The sequence below is a fragment of the Salmo salar genome, unplaced genomic scaffold (assembly GCF_905237065.1).
Source record: "Salmo salar unplaced genomic scaffold, Ssal_v3.1, whole genome shotgun sequence".
In the NCBI taxonomy this organism is placed as follows: domain Eukaryota; kingdom Metazoa; phylum Chordata; class Actinopteri; order Salmoniformes; family Salmonidae; genus Salmo; species Salmo salar.
Genome location: NW_025549781.1, coordinates 46,231 through 72,208, shown reverse-complemented (window position 1 = coordinate 72,208; position 25,978 = coordinate 46,231). Strand labels below are relative to the sequence as shown.

General features: G+C 40.4%; 1 long non-coding RNA gene across 1 annotated transcript; it reads right to left on the bottom strand.

Annotated features, from left to right (window-relative positions):
* Positions 1 to 4,887: 4,887 nt before the first annotated feature.
* Positions 4,888 to 13,311, bottom strand: LOC106598108 (uncharacterized). The gene is made up of 2 exons (XR_006767545.1): positions 13,187 to 13,311; positions 4,888 to 5,527 (listed from the first exon to the last, which is right to left on the bottom strand). It is a non-coding gene; the product is annotated as an uncharacterized lncRNA (long non-coding RNA).
* Between the last annotated feature and the right edge of the window lie 12,667 nt (positions 13,312 to 25,978).

The following is a 25,978-nucleotide window of genomic DNA, read 5'->3' as shown; positions in this document are numbered from 1 at the left end:
TGCTTGGTGACCTCTGACTGTTTCATCCTAACATCGTTGGTGCCGACGTGGATAACAATATCCCTATACTCTCTACACTCGCCAGTTTTAGCTTTAGCCAGCACCATCTTTAGATTAGCCTTAACGTCGGTAGCCCTGCCCCCTGGTAAACAGTGTATGATCGCTGGATGATTCATTTTAAGTCTAATACTATGGGTAATGGAGTCGCCAATGACTAGGGTTTTCAATTTGTCAGAGCTAATGGTGGGAGGCTTTGGTGTCTCAGACCCTGTAACGGGAGGAGTAGAGACCAGAGAAGGCTCGGCCTCTGACTCCGACTCGCTGCTTAACCTGTTATGGATAGGGGGCAGTATTTTCACGGCCGGATAAAAAACGCACCCGATTTAATCTGATTATTACTCCTGCACAGAAACTAGAATATGCATATAATTATTAGCTTTGGATAGAAAACACTCCAAAGTTTCTAAAACTTTTTGAATGGTGTCTGTGAGTATAACAGAACTCATTTGGCAGGCCAAAACCTGAGAAGATTCTGTACAGGAAGTACCCTGTCTGACCATTTCTTGGCCTTCTTGATCATCTCTATCCAATACAGAGGAACTCTGCTGTTATGTGACACTTCCTACGGCTCCCATAGGCTCTCAGAAGGTGGCAAAAAGCTGAATGGTGGCTTTGCAGGCCCTGGCGGATAAACACTAGCGCATTTTGATAGTGGTCGATCAGAGAACAGAGACTGGAGGCGCGTGCACGAGGCGACCCTATGTCTTTGAACTAAAACAGGGTTTCCCGGTCGGAATATTATCGCTTTTTTTACGAGAAAAATAGCATAAAAATTGATTTTAAACAGCGGTTGACATGCTTCGAAGTACGGTAATGGAATATTTTGAATTTTTTTGTCACGAAACGCGTCGGGCGCGTAACCCTTCATCACCCTTGGATAGTGTCTTGAACGCACGAACAAAGCAGAGGATATTTGAACATAACTATGGATTATTTTGAACCAAACCAACATTTGTTATTGAAGTAGAAGTCCTGGGAGTGCATTCTGACGCAGAACAGCAAAAGTAATCAAACTTTTCTAATAGTAAATCTGACTTTGGTAGGGTCAAACTTGGTGGGTGTCAAAATAGCTAGCCTGTGATGGCGAGCTATCTACTCAGAATATTGCAAAATGTGCTTTCACCGAAAAGCTATTTTAAAATCAGACACCTCGATTGCATAAAGGAGTTCTGTATCTATAATTCTTAAAATAATGTATGTTTTTTGTGAACGTTTATCGTGAGTAATTTAGTAAATTCACCGGAAGTGTTCGGTGGGAATGCTAGTTCTGAACGTCACATGCTAATGTAAAAAGCTGGTTTTCGATATAAATATGAACTTGATTGAACAAAACATGCATGTATTGTATAACATAATGTCCTAGGGTTGTCATCTGATGAAGATCATCATAGGTTAGTGCTGCATTTAGCTGTCTTCTGGGTTTTGGTGACATTATATGCTGGCTTGAAAAATGGGTGTCTGATTATTTCTGGCTGGGTACTCTGCTGACATAATCTAATGTTTTGCTTTCGCTGTAAAGCCTTTTTGAAATCGGACAGTGTGGTTAGATAAAGGAGAGTCTTGTCTTTAAAATGGTGTAAAATAGTCATATGTTTGAAAAATTGACGTTTTTGTATTTTTGAGGAATTTGTAATTCGCGCCACGCCTATCATTGGATATTGGAGCAGGTGTTCCGCTAGCGGAACGTCTAGATGTAAGAGTTAATGGGGAGAACCGGTTGAAAGTTTCTGTCGGCTGAATGAGCGACACCGGTTGAGCATTCCTACAGCATTTCCCTCCAGAAGCCTTGAGAAAGTTGTCCGGCTGCGGGGACTGTGCGAGGGGATTTATACTGCTATCTGTACTTACTGGTTGCACAGACGCTGTTTCATCCTTTCCTACACTTACATTACCCTGGGCTTGCAGCACAGCTATCCTTGCGGTAAGACGATCGTTCTCCTGTATATTGTGAGTACAGCGACTGCAATTAGAAGGCATCATGTTAATGTTACTACTTAGCTTCGGCTGGTGGAGGTCCTGATGAACCACGTCCAGATAAAGCGTCTGGAGTGAAAAAGTTGAAAGAAGAAAGGTAGAGCGAGGAAAAAACAAAAAATATAAACAGTAATTAAAATGTAAAAACTGTAATGTTGTCAGGTAGCAAAGTAAGGTTAGCAACAAAACGCACAGCAGCACGTTAAACAAGTCTACAAGCATTGACTGGAAGTTGTAAGTAAACACCCTGAGACATGTAAATTATGTCTCCATAATCTAGCATGGGTAGGATGGTCATCTGAATCAGGATTAGTTTGGCAGCTGGGGTGAAAGAGGAGCGATTACGATAGAGGAAACCAAGTCTAGATTTAACCTCTCTGGGCGTAACAGCCAGTTGAATCCTGTGGCGCGATTTTCAAAACCTTTGAAATGCTCTTACTTCAATTTCTCAAACATATGACTATTTTACAGCTATTTAAAGACAAGACTCTCGTTAATCTAACCACACTGTCCGATTTCAAAAAGGCTTTACAACGAAAGCAAAACATTAGATTATGTCAGCAGAGTACCAAGCCAGAAATAATCAGACACCCATTTTTCAAGCTAGCATACAATGTCACAAAAACCCAGAATACAGCTAAATGCAGCACTAACCTTTGATGATCTTCATCAGATGACAACCCTAGGACATTATGTTATACAATACATGCATGTTTTGTTCAATCAAGTTCATATTTATATCAAAAAACAGCTTTTTACATTAGCATGTGACGTTCAGAACTAGCATACCCCCCCGCAAACTTCCGGGGAATTCGCTAACAATTTACTAAATTACTCACGATAAACGTTCACAAAAAGCACAACAATTATTTTAAGAATTATAGATACAGAACTCCTCTATGCACTCGATATGACCGATTTTAAAATAGCTTTTTGGTGAAAGCACATTTTGCAATATTCTAAGTACATAGCCCAGGCATCACGGGCTAGCTATTTAGACACCGACCAAGTTTAGCACTCACCAATATCAGATTTACTATTATCAAAGTTTGATTACCTTTTGTTGTCTTCGTCAGAATGCACTCCCAGGACTGCTACTTCAATAACAAATGTTGGTTTGGTCCAAAATAATCCATCGTTATATCCGAATAGCGGCGTTTTGTTCGTGCGTCCCAGACACTATCTGAAATGGTAAATCAGGGTCGTGCGCATGGCGCAATTCGTGACAAAAAAAATCTAAATATTCCATTACCGTACTTCGAAGCATGTCAACCGCTGTTTAAAATCCATTTTTATGCCATTTTTCTTGTAAAAAAGCGATAATATTCCGACCGGGAATGTCCATTTAGCTAAACAGAGGAAAGAAAACACAGCTTTCGGTCGACGCGGGCATTAGCCTGAGTCTAACAGTACTGTAACCAGCCACTACCCAAACGCGCTACTTTTTTTCAGCCAGAGCCTGCAAAGCCACGATTCTGCGTTTTGCCGCCTTCTGAGAGCCTATGGCAGCCGTAGAAAGTGTCACGGGACAGCTAAGATCCTCACTCTTCAATAAACAGAGACAAGAAGAACAACACCTTGTCAGACAGGCCACTTCCTGCATGAAACCTTGTCAGGTTTTTGCCTGCCAAATGAGTTCTGTTATACTCACAGACACCATCCAAACAGTTTTAGAAACTTTAGGGTGTTTTTTATCCATATGTAATAAGTATATGCATATTCTAGTTACTGGGTAGGAGTGGTAACCAGATTAAATCGGGTACGTTTTTTATCCGGCGGTGTAAATACTGCCCCCTAGCCCTAACAGGTTAACTTTAGCCTGCAGCTTTGATATGTGCTTAGAGAAGGTCAGTGTGCCATCTAGACATACTTCCAAGTACTGGTATGAGGTGACTACTTCAAGCTCTAAACCCTCAGAAGTAGTAATCACAGCTGTGGGGAGAGGGACATTCTTCTTACCCAACCACATGACCTTCATTTTGGAGGTGTTCAGAACAAGGTTAAGGGTACAGAAAGCTTGTTGGACACTAAGAAACCTTTGTTGTAGAGCGTTTAACACAAAATCCAGGGAGGTGCCAGCTGAGTATAAGACTGTATCATCTGCATATAAATGGATGAGAGAGCTTCCTGCTGCTTGAACTATGTTGTTGATGTAAATTGAGAAGAGCATGGGGCCTAGGATCAAGCCTTGGGGTACTCCATTGGTGACAGGCAATGGCTGAGACAGCAGATGTTCTGACTTCATACACTGCACTCTGAGAGAGGAAGCTAGCAAACCAGGCCAAAGACCCCTTAGAGACACCAATACATTTTTACATTTACATTTTAGTCATTCAGCAGACGCTCTTATCCAGAGCGACTTACAGTAGTGAATGCATACATTTCATTTCATGCATTTTTTTGTACTGCCCCCCCGTGGGAATCGAACCCACAACCCTGGCGTTGTGTGTCTAAAAACCTGTTTTCGCTTTGTCATTATGTGGTATAGTGTGTGGATTAATTCATTTTTGAAATATAATTTAACAAAATGTGAAAAAAAGTGAATACTTTCCAAATGCACTGTATACTCAAGACCCTGGGGGCTGTAGGGGGAACCTGGAATGGAGTATTTAGAAGATACTCAAGGCCCTGGGGGCTGTAGGGGAAACCTGGAATGGAGTATTTAGAAGATACTCAAGGCCCTGGGGGCTGTAGGGGAAACCTGGAATGGAGCATTTAGAAGATACTCAAGCCCTGGGGCTGTAGGGGAAACCTGGAATGGAGTATTTAGAATATACATAAAGGGAAGTGAATGAAATTAAAAACTGAGTGGTTGTGATGTCATTCAGAACAGATTAAAAACAGGCTACATGATTGACGAAAATCATTTATTTAATTCTATATGCTACAAAGACAAAAGCAATATCTTACCAGGATGATTAATTGACAAATAATTGTTTTGCACAAAAATACCACAATAAAATAAAAGGCCAACATTGGTTTCATGTTTAAATCAAATAATGATAAACTACTATAGAGAACAAAATGGGAAAATAAAGTAAATCATTCTAATAATTGAATTCTCCTCTCCTGTATGTTTTCTAACTCTGTAACATGTAATGGTATAACATTATACTGAACCTGTAACAATAATGCCTGAACCACAACACCTATCAGTTGATCTGTATAGACATGAAAAGTGAAGGCATTTACAATGTATCAACCATAATGCTATACAGTATATGACCAGTATATGACTGATGTTAAAGGACAGCTGCTGAATGAATAATACAACACACATTATATTAAAACACATTCCAATCAGAATAATACATGTATCAGTTAATAGATCACATTTGATCAAATGCCACTATTGTTCCATCAGGTGGAGCTACAATGTAACAACATACAGCATTGTGACTCACAGTTCTATATTAGAATTCCATGAGTTCCATTCTGATGGTTGTTATGGTGATCAGGTGATCTCAGCCTCACTCTTCTTCAACATGATCACCTGTTCAACACAGAAGTAGTTCATCAGTGTGGCCATGTATTTACTTATCCAATACAGTTCCATTTAGAGATTGAAATCATATCAGATGATTTACTAGTCAATCCTGTGCTACTTAGAATCCTATCAAATTATTTCCAATGAGGCTCCTGCTTATGTCCAGTTCTCCCTCATCAATATCAGGGCTATTTACTCCTTATCAATACCTGGGCTACTTTTTTATTTTATTTTTATTTCACCTTAATTTAACCAGGTAGGCCAGTTGAGAACAAGTTCTCATTTACAACTGCGACCTGGCCAAGATAGAGCAAAGCAGTGTGACACAAACAACACAGAGTTACACATGGGATAAACAAACGTACAGTCAATGACACAATAGAAAAGTCTATATACAGTGTGTGCAAATGTAGTAAGATTAGGAAGGTAAGGCAATAAATAGGCCATAGTGGCGAAATAATTTCAATATAGCCATTAAACACTGGAGTGACAGATAGACTGGAGTGATAGATAGATAGAAGATGAATGTGCAAGTAGAGATACTGAGGTGCAAAGGAGCAAAAATCAATATGGGGATGAGGTAGTTGGGTGGGCCATTTACAGATGGGCTATGTACAGGTGCAATAAGGTAAGCTGCTTTGACAGCTGATGCTTAAAGTTAGTGAGGGAGATATGTCACCAGCTTCAGTGATTTTTTGCAATTCGTTCCAGTCATTGGCATCAGAGAACTGGAAGGAAAGGCGGCCAAAGGAGGAGTTGGCTTTGGGGATGACCAGTGAAATATACCTGCTGGAGCGCATGCTATGTGGGTGCTGCTATGGTGACCAGTGAGCTGAGATAAGGCGGGACTTTACCTAGCAAAGACTTATAGATTACCTGGAGCCAGTGGGTTTAGCGACGAATATGAAGCGAGGGCCAGCCAACAAGAGCATACAGGTCACAGTGGTGGGTAGTATATGGGGCTTTGGTGGCAAAACGGATGGCACTGTGATAGACTGCATCCAGTTTGCTGAGCAGAGTGTTGGAGGCTATTTTATAGATGACGTCGCCAAAGTCGAGGATCGGTAGGATGGTCAGTTTTACGAGGGTATGTTTGGCAACATGAGTGAAAGATGCTTTGTTGCGGATTGGAGATGCTTAATGTGAGTCTGGAAGCAGAATTTACAGTTTAACCAGACACTTAAGTATTTGTAGTTATCCATATATTCTAAGTCAGAGCCGTCCAGAGTAGTGATGCTGGACTTGCGGGCAGGTGCGGGCAGTGATCGGTTGAATAGCATGCATTTAGTTTTACTTGCATTTTAGAGCAGTTGGAGACCACGGAAGGAGACTTGTATGGCATTGAAGGTTAGTTAATTAACACAGTGTCCAAAGAAGGCCCAGAGGTGTACAGAATGGTGTCGTCTGCGTAGAAGTGAATCAGAGAATCACCAGCAGCAAGAGCGACATCATTGATATATACAGAGAAGAGAGTTGGCCCGAGAATTGAACCCTGTGGCACCCATATAGAGACTGCCAGAGGTCCAGACAACAGGCCCTACAATTTGACACACTGAACTCTATCAGATAAGTAGTTGGTGAACCAGGCGAGGCAATCATTTGAAAAACAAAGGCTGTTGAGTCTGCCAATAAGAATGCGGTGATCGACAGAGTTGAAAGCCTTAGCCAGGTCGATGAATACGGCTGCACAGTAATGTCTCTTATCGATGGTGGTTATGATATTGTTTAGGACCTTGAGCGTGGCTGAGGTGCACCCATGACCAGCTCGGAAACCAGATTGCATAGCGGAGAAGGTATGGTGGGATTCGAAATGGTCAGTAATCTGTTTGTTAATGTGGCTTTCGAAGAGCTTAGAAAGGCAGGGTAGGATATATATAGGTCTGTAGCAGTTTGGGTCTAGAGTGTCACCCCCTTTGAAGAGGGGTATGACCGCGGCAGCTTTCCAATCTTTGGGAATCCCAGACGAAATGAAAGAGAGGTTGAACAGGCTAGTAACAGGGGTTGCTACAATTTCGACAGATCTTTTTAGAAAGAGCATCCAAATTGTCTAGCCCGGCTGATTTGTAGGGGTCCAGATTTTGCAGCTCTTTCAGAACATCAGCTATCTGGATTTGGGTGAAGGAGAAACGGTGGGTGCTTGGGTGGGTTCCCGGATGAGGGTGCCGGGCAGTTGACCTGGGTAGGGGAAGCCAAGTGGAAAGCATGGCCAGCCGTAGAGAAATGCTTATTGAAATTCTCAATTATAGTGGATTTATCGGTGGTAACAGTGGGCAGCTGGGAGGAGGTGCTCTTATTCTCCATGGACTTCACAGTGTCCCAGAACTTTTTTGAGTTTGTGCTACAGGATGCAAATTTCTGTTTGAAAAAGCTAGCCTCAGCTTTCCTAACTGCCTGTGTATATTGGGTTCTAACTTCCCTGAAAAGTTGCATATCACGGGGGCTATTCGATGCTAATGCAGAACGCCACAGGATGTTTTGTGCTGGTCAAGGGCAGACAGGTCTGGAGTGAACCAAGGGCTATATCTATTCCTGGTAAAAAAATTGAATGGAGCATGCTTATTTAAGATTGTGAGGAAGGCACTTTTAAAGAATAGCCAGGCATCCTCTACTGATGGGATGAGGTCAATATCCTTCCAGGATACCCCGGCCAGGTTGATTAGAAAGGCCTGCTCGCTGAAGTGTTTTAGGGAGTGTTTGACAGTGATGAGGGTGGTCGTTTGACTGCGGACCCATTACAGACGCAGGCAATGAGGCAATGATTGCTGAGATCTTAGTTGAAAACAGCAGAGGTGTATTTGGAGGGAGAGTTAGTTAGAATGATATCTATGAGGATGCCTGTGTCTACGGATTTGGGGTTGAACCTGGTAGGTTCATTGATCATTTGTGTGAGATTGAGGGCATCAAGCTAAGATTGTAAAATGGCCGAGGTGTTAACCTCTCTGGGCCAGTGGGACGCTTGCGTCCCACCTAGTCAACAGCTAGTGGAATCCCGTGGCGCGATATTCAAATACCTTAGAAATGCTATTGCTTCAATTTCTCAAACATATTACTATTTTACACCATTTTAAAGACAAGACACTCGTTAATCTAAACACACAGTCCGATTTCAAAAAGGCTTTACAACGAAAGCAAAACATTAGATTATGTCAGCAGAGTACCCAGCCAGAAATAATCAGACACCCATTTTTCAAGCTAGCATATAATGTCACAAAAACCAAAACCACAGCTAAATGCAGCACTAACCTTTGATGATCTTCATCAGATGACACTCCTAGGACATTATGTTATACAATACATGCATGTTTTGTTCAATCAAGTTCATATTTATATCAAAAACCAGCTTTTTACATTAGCATGTGACTAGCATGTGACTAGCATTCCCACCGAACACTTCCGGTGAATTTACTAAATTACTCACGATAAACGTTCACAAAAAACATAACAATTATTTTAAGAATTATCGATACAGACCTCCTTTATGCAATCGCGGTGTCCGATTTTAAAATAGCTTTTCGGTGAAAGCACATTTTGCAATATTCTGAGTAGATAGCCCGGCCATCACAGGCTAGCTATTTTGACACCCAGTAAGTTTGGTACTCAGATTTACTGTAAGAAAATTTGGATTATCTTTGCTGTTCTTCGTCAGAATGCACTCCCAGGACTTCTACTTCAACAACAAATGTTGGTTTGGTTCCAAATAATCCATAGTTATATCCAAATAGCGGCGTTTTGTTCGTGCGTTCAAGACACTATCCGAAGGGTAAAGAAGGGTGACGCGCCCGGCGCGTTTCGTGACAAAAAAATTCAAAATATTCCATTACCGAACTTCAAAGCATGTCAAACGCTGTTTAAAATAAATTTTTATGCTATTTTTCTCGTAAAAAAAGCGATAATATTCCGACCGGGAGTCGTTGTTTTCGTTCAAAGACTGAAAACGTAAACATGGAGTCGTCTCGTGCACGCGCGCACCAGTCTCATGGTTCTCAGATCGACCACTTACCAAATGCGCTACTGTTTTTCAGCCATGGCCTGCAAAGCCACCATTCAGCTTTTTGCCACCTTCTGAGAGCCTATGGGAGCCGTAGGAAGTGTCACATAACAGCAGAGTTCCTCTGTTTTGGATAGAGATGACAAAGAAGGCCAAGAAATGGTCCAAGAGGGCGCTTCCTGTTTGGAATCTTCTCAGGTTTTGGCCTGCCAAATGAGTTATGTTATACTCACAGACACCATTCAAACAGTTTTAGAAACTTTAGGGTGTTTTCTATCCATATGTAATAAGTATATGCATATTCTAGTTACTGGGTAGGAGTGGTAACCAGATTAAATCGGGTACGTTTTTTATCCAGACGTGAAAATACTGCCCCCTAGCCATAACAGGTTAATTATATGCATATCCTAGCTTCTGAGTTTGAGTAGGAGGCCGTTTAAAATGGGCACACATTTTTTTCAAAAATCGCTGTAGCGCCCCCTATCCTAGGCGAACGACAAGAGGTTAACCTGTTGGGGATAGGGGGCAGTATTTGCAAAAAACGTACCCGATTTAATCTGGTTACTACTCCTGCCCAGTAACTAGAATATGCATATAATTGTTTGATTTGGATAGAACCACCCTAAAGTTTCTAAAACTGTTTGAATGGTGTCTGTGAGTATAACAGAACTCATTTGGCAGGCAAAAAACTGAGAAGGTTTCATGCAGGAAGTGGCCTGTCTGACAAGGTGTCGTTCTTCTTGTCTCTGTTTATTGAAGAGTGAGGATCTTAGCTGTCCCGTAACACTTCCTACGGCTGCCATAGGGTCTCAGAAGGCGGTAAAAAGCTCAATCGTGGCTTTGCAGGCTCTGGCTGAAAAAAAGTAGCGCGTTTGGGTAGTGGCTGGTTACAGTACTGTGAGACTCAGGCGCGTGCCCGCGTCGACCGAAAGCTTTGTTTACTTTCCTCTGTTTAGCTAAATGGACATTCCCGGTCGGAATATTATCGCTTTTTTTACGAGAAAAATTGCATAAAAATGGATTTTAAACAGCGGTTGACATGCTTCGAAGTACGGTAATGGAATATTTAGATTTTTTTGTCACGAATTGCGCCATGCGCGCGACCCTTATTTACCCTTTCAGATAGTGTCTGGAACGCACGAACAAAACGCCGCAATTTGGATATAACGATGGATTATTTTGGACCAAACCAACATTTGTTATTGAAGTAGCAGACCTGGGAGTGCATTCTGACGAAGACAACAAAAGGTAATCAAACTTTTATAATAGTAAATCTGATATTGGTGAGTGCTAAACTTGCCGGGTGTCTAAATAGCTAGCCCTGTGATGCCGGGCTATGTACTTAGAATATTGCAAAATGTGCTTTCACCAAAAAGCTATTTTAAAATCGGACATATCGAGTGCATAGAGGAGTTCTGTATCTATAATTCTTAAAATAATTGTTATGCTTTTTGTGAACGTTTATCGTGAGTAATTTAGGAAATTGTTAGCAAATTCCTCCGGAAGTTTGCGGGGGTATGCTAGTTCTGAACGTCACATGCTAATGTAAAAAGCTGTTTTTTGATATAAATATGAACTTGATTGAACAAAACATGCATGTATTGTATAACATAATGTCCTAGGTGTGTCATCTGATGAAGATCATCAAAGGTTAGTGCTGCATTTAGCTGTCTTCTGGGTTTTTGTGACATTATATGCTAGCTTGAAAAATGGGTGTCTGATTATTTCTGGCTTGGTACTCTGCTGACATAATCTAATGTTTTGCTTTCGCTGTAAAGCCTTTTTGAAATCGGACAGTGTGGTTAGATAAAGGAGAGTCTTGTCTTTAAAATGCTGTGAAATAGTCATATGTTTGAAAAATTGAAGTTTTTGTATTTTTGAGGAATTTGTAATTCGCGCCACGCCTATCATTGGATATTGGAGCAGGTGTTCCGCTAGCGGAACGTCTAGATATAAGAGGTTAATACTTGTGGATCGAAAACACCCTAAAGTTTCTAAAACTGTTTGAATGATGTCTGTGAGTATAACAGAACTCATATGGCAGTCAAAACCCCGAGACCGATCGTAACAGGAAGTGGAATTCTGAATTGCGGACTCAACTTCATCAGTTTGCCTGTAAATCACACAGTGAGCAATGGTTCATTGAGCACTTCCTATTGCTTCCACTAGATGTCCCCAGTCTTTACAAAGTGATTTGAGCCTTCTACTGTGAAAACTGAATGAATGAGACGCAGTGGAACGTGATCACACGGAGAGGGCCATCACCATTATGATGCCGGCGCCCCTGGCTACCCTCCACTTTCGAAACGTTTTGAAACACAATGCAATCGTCCCCCTTGAATCTTATTGGAGCTCTGGTTGAAAAAGGCCCTAAAGATTTATGTTATACAACGTTTGACATGTTTGAACGAACCTAAATTTTAAAAAAAATGCATTTTTTCGAAAGTGGAGTCCCGCGCACGACGGAACTTTTGGTGCAGCCTTCAGAACGCGCTAACAGGAACAAGCTATTGGAACATAAAGGATTCACTTTTTCGAACGAAAATACATTTGTTGTGGACCTGGGATTCCTAGAAGTGCTTTCTGATGAAGATAATCAAAGGTAAGGGATTACTGACAATAGTATACAAGACTAGATTTGATATGCGATTTTTCCAAGATGGCGCTGACCTGTAACGGTAGCCTATTTTCTGAGTATCGCATCCCCTTTTATCGCAAAGTGTGATTACCCAGTAAAGTTATTTTTAAATCTGGCATTACAGGTGCTTTCAAGAGATATTCATCTATACATCTTAGAATGACAATATTACATTTTAAAAATGTTTTCGAATAGTAATTTAGTAAATTGTAGTTCTGCTTCACCGGGTGCATTTGAGGGAAAATAGTTAGTCAACGTTACGCGCCGATGTAAAATGCTGTTTTTATATATAAATACGAACTTTATCGAACAAAAGAATGCATGTATTGTGTAACATGATGTCCTAGGGGTGTCATCTGATGAAGATTGTCAAAGGTTAGTGCTGCATTTAGCTGTTTTTTGGTTATTTGTGATGCATGTGGTTGGTCGGAAAATGGCTATGTGGCTACTTTTACGATATACTCCTCTAACATAATCTAATGTTTTGCTTTTGCTGTAAAGCCTTTTTGAAATCGGACAACGTGGTTCGATTCAGGAGAGGTGTATCTATAAAACGATATAACATAGTCCTATATTTGAAAAATAAAAATAAAATAAAATGTGTTATGCTAATGGGGATAGGATTTTTCGCTGGACGGAGCCCAACCAGGGGTTAAGCATGTCCCAGTTTAGGTCACCTAGCAGCACAAGCTCAGAAGATAAATGTGGGGCAATCAATTCACATATGGTGTCGAGGGCACAGCTGGGGCAGAGGGTGGTTTATAGCAAGTGGCAACGGTGAGAGGCTTGTTTCTGGAAAGGTGAATTTTTAGAAGTAGAAGCTCGAACTCCTCATCAATACTTGGGCTATTTAATCCTTACCCAAGCTATTTACTCCTCAATACATGTATTCATATCAGTTACATTACATATTTTGGTAGTTGACTCTAATCCATCCTACTTTCTACTACTACTAAGAGGTAACATAATATAGTACACACTGTGTTCAGAATACCATATTGTGACCCTGCAGCTGTTGTGTTGTAAGGCAGAAACTCACCTAATTGGTATTGGTGGGTCTTCCTGGGTACCCTGGTTTCCCCTAAACAGACAGTTATTAACACTTTAAACATGGTTCAATCAGAGCTACAGTTATCAACACTCTACAACATGGTTCAATCAGAGATACAGTTATCAACACTTTACAACATGGTTCAATCAGAGATACAGTTATCAACACTTTACAACATGGTTCAATCAGAGCTACAGTTATCAACACTTTACAACATCGTTCAATCAGAGATACAGTTATCAACACTTTACAACATGGTTCAATCAGAGCTACAGTTATCAACACTTTATAACAGGGTTCAATCAGAGCTAATCATCCTTACTTTACATGTTTCAATCAGAGGTAATCAATACTTTACAACATGGTTCAATCAGAGCTAGTTATTAAGTCTTTAAAAAAGGGTTAAATTAGAGCTACAGTTATCAAAACTTTAAACATGTTCAATCAGAGAGCCAAATACATGGAGCAGTTATGGAGCAATTCCTGACATTTAAACCTACATTTAAACCTAGGGAAAAATCCCTGATTTAGTTCAGTTAGGATCACCACTCTATTTTAAGAATGTGAAATGTCAGAATAATATTAGAGAGAATGATTTATTTTAGCTTTTATTTCTTTCATCACATTCCCAGTGGGTCAGAAGTTTACATACACTCAATTAGTATTTGGTAGTACAGCCTTTAAATTGTTTAACTTGGGTCAAACGTTTTGGGTAGCCTTCCACAAGCTTCCCACAATAATTTGGGTGAATTTTGGCCCATTCCTTCTGACAGAGCGGGTGTAACTGAGTCAGGTTTGTAGGCCTCCTCGCTCTCACATGATTTTCAGTTCTGTCCACAAATTTTCTATAGGATTGAGGTCAGGGCTTTGTGATGGTCACTCCAATATCTTGACTTCGTTGTCTTTTAGGCATTTTGCCACAACTTTGGAAGTATGCTTGGGGTCATTGTCCATTTGGAAGACCCATTTTCGATCGAGCTTTAACTTCCTCACTGTCTTGAGATGATGCTTCAATACATCCACATAATTTTACTCCCTCATTATGCCATCTATTTTGTGAAGTGCACCAGTCCCTCCTGCAGCAAAGCACCCCCACAACATGATGCTGCCATCCCTGTGCTTCACGGTTGGGATGGTGTTCTTCAGCTTGCAAGCTTCCCCCTTTTTCCTCAAAACATAACGATGGTCATTATGGCCAAACAGTTCTATTTTTGTTTCATCAGACCAGAGGACATTTCTCCAAAAAGTATGGAGCAGTTATGGAGCAGTGGCTTCTTCCTTGCTGAGCGGCCTTTCAAGTTATGGCAATATAGGACTTGATTTACTGTGGATATAGATACTTTTGTACCAGTTTCCTTCAGCATCTTCACAAGGTCCTTTGCTGTAGTTCTGGGATTGATTTGCACATTTCGCACCAAAGTACGTTCATTTCTAGGAGACAGAACAGAACGTGTCCCAAGGATTAAAGGCATAGTCAACTTAGTGTATGTGTCACGTCCTGGCCAGTATAAGGGTTAATTATTATTGTAGTTTGGTTAGGACGTGGCAGAGGGTATTTGTTTTATGTGGCTCGGGGTGGTGTTTTTCTAAAAAGGGCATTTGATTTAGTATTCCGGGGTTTTTGGGCACTGTTCCTTGTCTACGTATTTCTATGTTGATCTAGTTGGTTGTATGTCTATGTTTGGTTAATTGGGGTGGACTTCCAATTGAAGGCAGCTGTGTGGTGTTGCCTTTGATTGGAAGTCCTATATTAGTTGGGTGTGTTTGTCTGTGTATTTGTGGGAGATTGTTTCTTGTCTAGCATGTATGAGCCTGAGAAGACTGTCGGTATATCTTGAGTTCGTTTTGTTGTTTTTGTGTTCATTTTGATTTAACCTGTTAGGGCTAGGGGGCAGCATTTGCACGTCTGGATAAGAAAAAAAGTACCCGATATAATCTGGTTACTAATCCTACCCAGTAACTAGAATATGCATATACTTATTATATATGGATAGAAAACACTCTAAAGTTTCTAAAACTGTTTGAATGGTGTCTGTGAGTATAACAGAACTCATTTGGCAGGCAAAACCCTGAGACATTTTCTGACAGGAAGTGGATACCTGATGTGTTGTATTACCTTTAAACCTATCCCATTGAAAAACACAGGGGCTGAGGAATATTTTGGCACTTCCTATTGCTTCCACTAGATGTCACCAGCCTTTACAAAGTGTTTTGAGTCTTCTGGAGGGAGATCTGACCGAACAAGAGCCATGGAACGATGATGTCCCATTAGACACCTGGCGCGCGAGTTCATGTTGGGTACCCTCGTTCCAATACGTTATAAAAGAGTATGCATTCGTCCACCTTGAATATTATTCATGTTCTGGTTAAAAAGGCCCTAATGATTTATGCTATACAACGTTTGACATGTTTGAACGAACGTAAATATATTTTTTCCCTCGTTCATGACGAGAAGTCCGGCTGGCTTAGATCATGTGCTAACAAGACGGAGATTTTTGGACATAAATGATGAGCTTTTTTGAACAAAACTACATTCGTTATGGACCTGTGATACCTGGAAGTGACATCTGATGAAGAGAATCAAAGGTAATGGATTATTTACATAGTATTTTCGATTTTAGATCTCCCCAACATGACGTCTAGTCTGTATCGCAACGCGTATTTTTCTGGGCGCAGTGCTCAGATTATTGCAAAGTGTGATTTCCCAGTAAGGTTATTTTTAAATCTGGCAAGTTGATTGCGTTCAAGAGATGTAAATCTATAATTCTTTAAATGACAATATAATATTTTACCAATGTTTTCTAATTTTAATTATTTAATTTGTGACGCTGACTTGACTGCCGGTTATTGGAGGGAAACGATTTCCTCAACATCAATGCCATAGTAAAACGCTGTTTTTGGATATAAATATGAACTTGATAGAACTAAAAATGCATGCATTGTCTAACATAATGTCCTAGGAGTGTCATCTGATGGAGATTGTAAAAGGTTAGTGCATCATTTTAGCTGGTTTTATGGTTTTGGTGACCCTGTCTTTGACTTGACAAAACATTACACACAACTCTTGTAAATGTACTGTCCTAACATACTCTAAATTTATGCTTTCGCCGTAAAACCTTTTTGAAATCGTAAAACGTGGTTAGATTAAGGAGATGTTTATCTTTCAAAGGGTTAGGGTTAGGGTTAGGGTTAGGGTTAGGGTTAGGGTTAGGGTTAGGGTTAGGGTTAGGGTTAGGGTTAGGTTTGAAAAAAAACAGACGAATCTGATATGCACTGGCACAGGCAAAACTTTAAATAAATGGTAAAAACCTAGTATAAAATACCTTAATTAAGAACAGGGGAGGGAAAAAGGAAAAAAGAGGGGGGGAAGGAAGGAAAGAAGGAAAATAAAAATATTTACAAACAGATTACCCGGAAGATAAACCTAGGTTTGCAACCCAAGATGCAATCCCTAAGGGATAGAAGCCAAAACCCAAGGTCAAGACCACCAGCCTGAAATTAGGATGGTCATAGACATACAGGGGTTGAAGTACGGCACACCAGCTCCAAGAGTTAGGGCCAAACGGGGTGATATAAGGGTCAAGAGGGTATAAGGGTTAGAATTAGATGAGGGGATATGAAAGTTAGATAAGGGGGTATAAGGGTTAGGATTAGATAAGAAGGTATACAGGTTAAGGTTAGATAAAAGGGTATAAGGGTTAAGGTTAGAACTAAGGGGATGTAAAGGTATAATAAAGAAATATAAAGGGTAAACTGAGGGTTAGATAAGGGGATGTAAAGGTTTGGGTAGGTAAGGGGGTATCAAGGTTAGGGTTAGATAAGCAGGTATAAGGGTTAGGATTAGATAAGGGGTATAAGGTTAAGGTTAGAGCTAAGGGGATATAAAGGTTACATAAAGGGATACAAAAGGTTAAGGTTAGGATTATAAGGGAGTATAAGAGTTAGGGTTAAATAACGGGGTATCAAGGTTAGGATTAGGTAAGCAGGTGTAAAGGTTAGGGTTAGAGTTAGGGTAAGGGTTAGGGTTAGGGTTAGGGTTAGGGTTAGGGTTAGGGTTAGGTTTGAAAAAAAACAGACGAATCTGATATGCACTGGCACAGGCAAAACTTTAAATAAATGGTAAAAACCTAGTATAAAATACCTTAATTAAGAACAGGGGAGGGAAAAAGAAAAAAGAGGGGGGGAAGGAAGGAAAGAAGGAAAATAAAAAATATTTACAAACAGATTACCCGGAAGATAAACCTAGGTTTGCAACCCAAGATGCAATCCCTAAGGGATAGAAGCCAAAACCCAAGGTCAAGACCACCAGCCTGAAATTAGGATGGTCATAGACATACAGGGGTTGAAGTACGGCACACCAGCTCCAAGAGTTAGGGCCAAACGGGGTGATATAAGGGTCAAGAGGGTATAAGGGTTAGAATTAGATGAGGGGATATGAAAGTTAGATAAGGGGGTATAAGGGTTAGGATTAGATAAGAAGGTATACAGGTTAAGGTTAGATAAAAGGGTATAAGGGTTAAGGTTAGAACTAAGGGGATGTAAAGGTATAATAAAGAAATATAAAGGGTAAACTGAGGGTTAGATAAGGGGATGTAAAGGTTTGGGTAGGTAAGGGGGTATCAAGGTTAGGGTTAGATAAGCAGGTATAAGGGTTAGGATTAGATAAGGGGTATAAGGTTAAGGTTAGAGCTAAGGGGATATAAAGGTTACATAAAGGGATACAAAAGGTTAAGGTTAGGATTATAAGGGAGTATAAGAGTTAGGGTTAAATAACGGGGTATCAAGGTTAGGATTAGGTAAGCAGGTGTAAAGGTTAGGGTTAGATAAGGGGATATAAAGGTTAAGATCAGAACTAGAGGGGTATGAGGATTAAATAAAGGAATATGAGGGTTCGGGTAGGGGTTAGGTAAGAAAGGTGCAGAGATTGAGGTGAAAATGGAAAAATAAGGGTTGGGACCTAATAACCAGGGGTTGGGGTTAAAGTTAGGATCAATCCAAGAATCAGGTTTAGATCTAGGGTCTAGGGGTTAAGGTTAGGCATGAGGATCTATAAATTAGGGTAGATAATTAGGATTTTAGAGTTAGGGTTGAATATAAGGGTCTAGGATAGGGGATCAGGATTTCGAGGAGTAGGATTTCAGGAGTGGGGAACCGCCCAACAAACACACAAATAAAAAGTACCGATACAGGGCAATAATAAGTGCTACTACACAAAGGCAAGACCACAATAGACGGATCAACGTCCCACACTGAGTGTAAAAATAAGTGCTATTGAATTAAGATAAGTGCTCAAAAAATATATGCCAAAGAAAGTCAAATAAAACCACACCACACTAAAAGATGCAAAAAATTCATGTACATAAAATAAATATCATCATAAATGTTAAAAAAACATATAAAAATAAACGTAAATCATAAATAAACAATTAAAAAAGACGTACATATAAAAATAAGTGCTTTGATAAATAAATAAGATAAACAAACATACCCCACTAAATATGCAAGTGCTTTAAACTCAAAATAAGTGCTATGGGGGTATATATAGAAAGATAAAACCACACCACACTAAATAAATAATAATAACATAAATATAATCCTATGAATAAAATAAGTGCCATAATATTGATCATAAGTGCTAGAAAATATATGTAAAAATAAATAAATTATTAAATTATTTGATAACGAACATTTATCTTGGGCGGTTCTCCCACAGCCCCCACCATCCTATCCCTAAGCGAACCCCACTCATCCAATCCCACTGGAGATGGCACCTCTCATCAGGTAAGTAAGCCAGAATAAATTTAATATTTTTCATTCAGGCCCTTGGGATCTATTGTTTGGAGGCGCCCAATCCAAATTCTTTCCATCCCCTGTCGTTGTTTCCTAGACCAGCCCCCGTTTGTCTCCAGACCAAAGATTTTCAAATTATCACTGGCATGAAGGCTAAAATGTAAATACAACCCCGTGCTCTTATTACCTTTTGCCATATTGTATAGGTGTTGTTTTAGTCTAGCCTGTAGTGCATTCTTGGTTTCTCCTATATACATTTTTTGGCACAATTTGCACTTGATTACATAAATCAAGTTTGTCGTTGACAATTCGATTCTCTGTCTTATAGGAAACCCCAAACCCGAGAAGGCATTAGTAATATATTTTGGTCTCTCCAGATATTTTTCCAATTTGTTAGGTACCTCTTTCTGCCGGAAGGCAGAGTGGACTAATTTATCCCCAAGGTTTTTATTTTTCCTATATGCTGAGATTATTCTACAATTCAACAGCCCCTCCACCGCTTGTTGCGCTTCCCGGAAGTTAGACCTCAACGTCCTGCTAAGTCCACCCAAACTCCCAGAGTATGTAGCAACAAATGGTATCAGATTATGTGTTTCTGCTGTTTTGTTGTAACCCTCTTCCCTTCCAAATAATTCTCCTACCTCTGCTTTTATCTCCCTAAGGAAACGTTTTGAATATCCCCGTGGCCCCAAAGCTCCAAAGAGAATGGTTGTTGCCTCCTCCACATGCTCACCCAATGTACAAATTCTGTTGAACCGGATCAACTGGGATTTAATTATCCCTCTAAAGGTATGTTTTGGATGATAACTTGCCTTATGTAGCAAAGCATGCCTATCTGTCTCCTTAAAGAAGACTTTAGTAGCCAATGATTTAGTCTGCCCCTCCGAAGGTACAAAGAAAACCTGAGTGTCTAAAAACTCTAGTTTTTCTCTTTGTATATTGTGGGATATTGTAATTGCAGGATGATGTGTATTTAGGGATTCCAAGAAACACTCAAACTCCCTCATAGAATTCACCCAAATCCCAAAGATGTCATCCAAATACCTAAGATACAAAGAGGGAAGGGTCTGACACTTCACAAACACTGTCTCTTCCCAAAAACACATATATAGGTTGGCAAAGGCTGGAGCAAACTTCTTCCCCATGGCCGTTCCATGGATCTGAAGGTAAAACTTATCATTAAAATTAAAATCATTCCTCAATAAACTCAACTCCAGCAACTCTAAGATTTCTTTATCCGGGCGCTGAGGGTCAGGAAACCTATCAAAGGCCCGTTTAACTGCCCGCAGTCCCAAAGGGGTATCAATATTTGTATATAGTGAGTTGATGTCTATTGAAAATAAGAACGCCCCCAATGGTAGTTCAAGACCTTTAAGTTTACCAACAAAATCATATGTGTCTTTTACATAGGAAGCATGCTTCTGTGATAGTGGATTGATGAAATAATCAATATATTCAGCAATTCGGTATGATTCCGATCCACAGTCACTAACAATTGGGCGTCCACTCGGGATCTGAAATGGCACCGACCACTCTTCCAAAGGTTTATGGATTTTTGGGAGGAGATAGAATTGTCGCGGTCTTGGTACATCTGGGCCCAGAAGATAGGTATATTGCTTTGGAATGATAAACTTTTTTTCAAGCAATTCCAACAATATCATCTTAATCATGTTTTTGGTCTCAGATTGAATAGAGTGATCTAATGCGACATAATTTTTGGGGTTATTCAGTTGTCTATTAGCCTCCAATAAGTACTGTACTCTATCCATGATTACAATCTGTGATCCTTTATCTGCCGGCTTAATAACTATATTCCGGTTTGACCCCAACAATTTGATGGTTTCTGACTCCAATACCGTCATATTCCCCCAGTTACCTGCCCAGGTCGGAAGCACCTAAATGCCTCGAGATCCTTCCTAATCAATGTTTGGATGGATTGAGATATTGATTGTATTCTGGGTTCCCAAACTGAGGGATCTGTAAACGGTACAAAAGGAATGTCAGTATCATAATTAAAATGATCCAACAATTTCAGCCTTCTATGATATGTGTATAGGTCCCTACGAAGCTCCATCCGGTCTAAAATTCCGGGAGTGGGGATAAAAGACAATCCCCGTTCCAATACATTTCTTTCTATCTCAGAAAGCATATATGAGTGTGAGAGATTAGTAATATTTGAATATGGAGCTGTATCAAAGCACTGTTCTCCCCTTACATGTTTAAATTATCCAACCAAAAGTTTAAGATGGTATTTCCTGTTTCCGGTGTCCAATGTACTGGGTCCCGTGGCAATGTGTGAAACCTAAGTTTACTGATCTCAGGTAAGTAATTACATTGCTCTAAAATCTTTCGATTAAGTTGATCCAAGAGTGACTGTTGCTGTTTTTCCAATCTATCTGAGTAGTTAATAATAGGCACATAGAGTGTAGCATTAGGAAATTTACTTTCTGCCACTTTCAGCAGTTGTTGTAGTTGCTTCCAGGAGGTCAACGCCAGCTGTTTCGACAGGCAGTTGTTTAGCCCTCCTGATAACACCACCTTCTCCACTGTTGGATGTTGTTCTAGTTTTTCTACTACTCCTTTTAGATGGTGGAACGTAGCGCCAGGGAAGCTATCTGCTTGCACTCTAGAATCGGTAAACCCAGGTATCCGTGAAATATTGGAGTCTCCAATTATAACAATTGGTTTTCTAATTGTAAGTTCCCATTCCAAAATTTTCCTGGTAGAATTTGGGTGTCTAACTGGCTCAAGGCTAATTGATCCCGGCCTCCTAACAGGTAAATTAATCACTGGGATGGAGGAGGAAGAGGAAGAAACCCCTGGGTAGGCTGCGGCCGATATGAGTGCCACTATTTTACTCTTACCTCGGCCAAGAGGAGAAGTCCCCGAGGAGAGTGGCAGCGGGGAAACCGGAGCGGCGGTAAACTGGGACCGCCCTGGGGGCTCAGACAAGGACGTATTCAGGAAAAATTCTGTTTTGTCGTCACTTATCATCATCTGTTCCTCCCCCTCTCGGTTCCCAATCGCAACCTCACACGGGTCCCGCTCCCCTCCAACTCCAGGTCCCTCCTGGCCAGAGTCAGACAAAGAGGCAATAGTATTACTACATTTTACCACAACATTGCTATATAATACCCTCTCAGGGCCATTAACAAGAGCCTGCCTCACCTGTGTGTGTTTCCCAATCTCCACCCCCCCTGGAGCCAGCCCTATTGTCAATTGATCTCCCGCCAATACTTGGGGTTTAGGGGAATATGTTTCAGCCATAACCGAAATGGTTTTCCCCCCCCGGGGACCTAAATCCAGCTCAAGGGCTGGTATACTTGGGGGCATCCTAGAGTTTCTCCTCTTTAGTCTATTTTTACCCCACCCTTAACTAAGCCACTTGCTCCACTACCATTTCCCACTCCTACCACATTACTGGGGGCTGGAGACAGGACACCCGACAAGGGCGGAAAGGCCTCCATAGTCAATTTGCCTGGGCCTACTACCTCGCTAGCATTTGCCTTTGGGAGCATAGCCTGTAATGTTGCCACTGAGGACTCGGTAAACTTACGTCTATATCTTACCCTTGCCCAAGCAACAGCTCGATCAAAGCAGTTAATATCAAATCTCCCTACCTCCTGTAGCCCTGCTGCCAGAACTGAATCATAGTGGTCCACTAAGATGCACATATTAGTGTCCATCCAGTGGTCCGTATTCTCTCTTACCAGCTCCAAAACGGTGGGATTGGGTGAGGAAGGTTTGATAAAAGCCGTAAGTCTCACCACCTGCTTCATCATGCCAGGCGGGAAAGACCTTTTAATCTGTAATTCTGCTAGAATCTCTGCATGGTGAATGGCCTGCAACAATTTGAAATACTGTTTCGTTAGTTTAAGATCCAGGGAGGTTTTGGGGCCATCTGAGCCTAAAGTAGGTATATTCCCCCCCAGGGCCATCGGCTTTACCAAGGGCTCAGACCGATTTCTCCTGGGAAACATCGTTTTCTCCTACCAAGAAAGGAAGGGGAGAAAAAAACTATAATACACTATATTCCCCCAAATAAGTCTCTACCATACCACAATCGTTTTTAAAAGTTAAAAACAAAGCAAAAGCAAAAAAAGGGGGGAGGAAGAAAAGGGGGGAAAAAAATGCAAATCACAACATTTTAAAAGACAAAACATAAAAACATTTTAAAATCATGAAGGTCCCTCAATATTTTCCTACCAAAGAATTCTTTGGTAATGGTTCACTGACCGGAACGATTCTCTCCATTTAAAGCAGCCATATTTAGAGGTAAGAAAAAAACTCTTTCACCTTAGTCTCTTTCCAAGCCTCCTGTTCTCGTTGGAGCTTCCTCTTGAGTGAGTTTAGTCCAAGATGCTTTCGTATGCTAAAATCAATGGAGTTAAAATTGCATTCAAAGAGTCAGTCAACCAAAAAAAGGGGGGTTAAAAAGGGTTCCAAAACAATTCTAAAAGAATCCTTCAGTCCAAAAAGGAATTAAAACGGCTTTAAGAACCCAATAAGGGAACCCTCAAAAAGTTAAAAACAAGAAACAAACAAAGACCTGACGTTTCAGCTAGATCGCTTTCATCAGAGGTAATGAGTAAACGCTTACATCTGTGTTGATATAGGGAGCTGAGAGGGCGGATCCATACCTCCCAAGACATGTGTTTTGCCCAGTCCTGCGTCAATCTTCCCATTCTCCTCCAATCCACCGTCCTAATCAGGGTTAATGTTCCATCATTGTGCCCTGCTCAACAAACCAGTTAATGAGCAGTCACTGACACCTGTGTTAGTCTGGGAAGCTTTAAGGGGGCGGGACCATCCTTCCCAAAACATGTCAATTACTTGGTCCTCCATCAATCTGCTCATTCTCCTCCAATCAACAGTCCCAATTGGGGTAAGTGTTCAGTCGTTGTGGGCTACTCCAAACGAATTAAGACAACAAACACACTGAAATAATCAGGTCTAAGAAGTTTTTAAATACCAAAATAATGTATAAAATGCCAGGCGCGGGCTAGGTTAGGTTTGAAAAAAACAGACGAATCTGATATGCACTGGCACAGGCAAAACTTTAAATAAATGGTAAAAACCTAGTATAAAATACCTTAATTAAGAACAGGGGAGGGAAAAAGAAAAAAGAGGGGGGGAAGGAAGGAAAGAAGGAAAATAAAAATATTTACAAACAGATTACCCGGAAGATAAACCTAGGTTTGCAACCCAAGATGCAATCCCTAAGGGATAGAAGCCAAAACCCAAGGTCAAGACCACCAGCCTGAAATTAGGATGGTCATAGACATACAGGGGTTGAAGTACGGCACACCAGCTCCAAGAGTTAGGGCCAAACGGGGTGATATAAGGGTCAAGAGGGTATAAGGGTTAGAATTAGATGAGGGGATATGAAAGTTAGATAAGGGGGTATAAGGGTTAGGATTAGATAAGAAGGTATACAGGTTAAGGTTAGATAAAAGGGTATAAGGGTTAAGGTTAGAACTAAGGGGATGTAAAGGTATAATAAAGAAATATAAAGGGTAAACTGAGGGTTAGATAAGGGGATGTAAAGGTTTGGGTAGGTAAGGGGGTATCAAGGTTAGGGTTAGATAAGCAGGTATAAGGGTTAGGATTAGATAAGGGGTATAAGGTTAAGGTTAGAGCTAAGGGGATATAAAGGTTACATAAAGGGATACAAAAGGTTAAGGTTAGGATTATAAGGGAGTATAAGAGTTAGGGTTAAATAACGGGGTATCAAGGTTAGGATTAGGTAAGCAGGTGTAAAGGTTAGGGTTAGATAAGGGGATATAAAGGTTAAGATCAGAACTAGAGGGGTATGAGGATTAAATAAAGGAATATGAGGGTTCGGGTAGGGGTTAGGTAAGAAAGGTGCAGAGATTGAGGTGAAAATGGAAAAATAAGGGTTGGGACCTAATAACCAGGGGTTGGGGTTAAAGTTAGGATCAATCCAAGAATCAGGTTTAGATCTAGGGTCTAGGGGTTAAGGTTAGGCATGAGGATCTATAAATTAGGGTAGATAATTAGGATTTTAGAATTAGGGTTGAATATAAGGGTCTAGGATAGGGGATCAGGATTTCGAGGAGTAGGATTTCAGGAGTGGGGAACCGCCCAACAAACACACAAATAAAAAGTACCGATACAGGGCAATAATAAGTGCTACTACACAAAGGCAAGACCACAATAGACGGATCAACGTCCCACACTGAGTGTAAAAATAAGTGCTATTGAATTAAGATAAGTGCTCAAAAAATATATGCCAAAGAAAGTCAAATAAAACCACACCACACTAAAAGATGCAAAAAATTCATGTACATAAAATAAATATCATCATAAATGTTAAAAAAACATATAAAAATAAACGTAAATCATAAATAAACAATTAAAAAAAACGTACATATAAAAATAAGTGCTTTGATAAATAAATAAGATAAACAAACATACCCCACTAAATATGCAAGTGCTTTAAACTCAAAATAAGTGCTATGGGGGTATATATAGAAAGATAAAACCACACCACACTAAATAAATAATAATAACATAAATATAATCCTATGAATAAAATAAGTGCCATAATATTGATCATAAGTGCTAGAAAATATATGTAAAAATAAATAAATTATTAAATTATTTGATAAACGAACATTTATCTTGGGCGGTTCTCCCACAGCCCCCCACCATCCTATCCCTAAGCGAACCCCACTCATCCAATCCCACTGGAGATGGCACCTCTCATCAGGTAAGTAAGCCAGAATAAATTTAATATTTTTCATTCAGGCCCTTGGGATCTATTGTTTGGAGGCGCCCAATCCAAATTCTTTCCATCCCCTGTCGTTGTTTCCTAGACCAGCCCCCGTTTGTCTCCAGACCAAAGATTTTCAAATTATCACTGGCATGAAGGCTAAAATGTAAATACAACCCCGTGCTCTTATTACCTTTTGCCATATTGTATAGGTGTTGTTTTAGTCTAGCCTGTAGTGCATTCTTGGTTTCTCC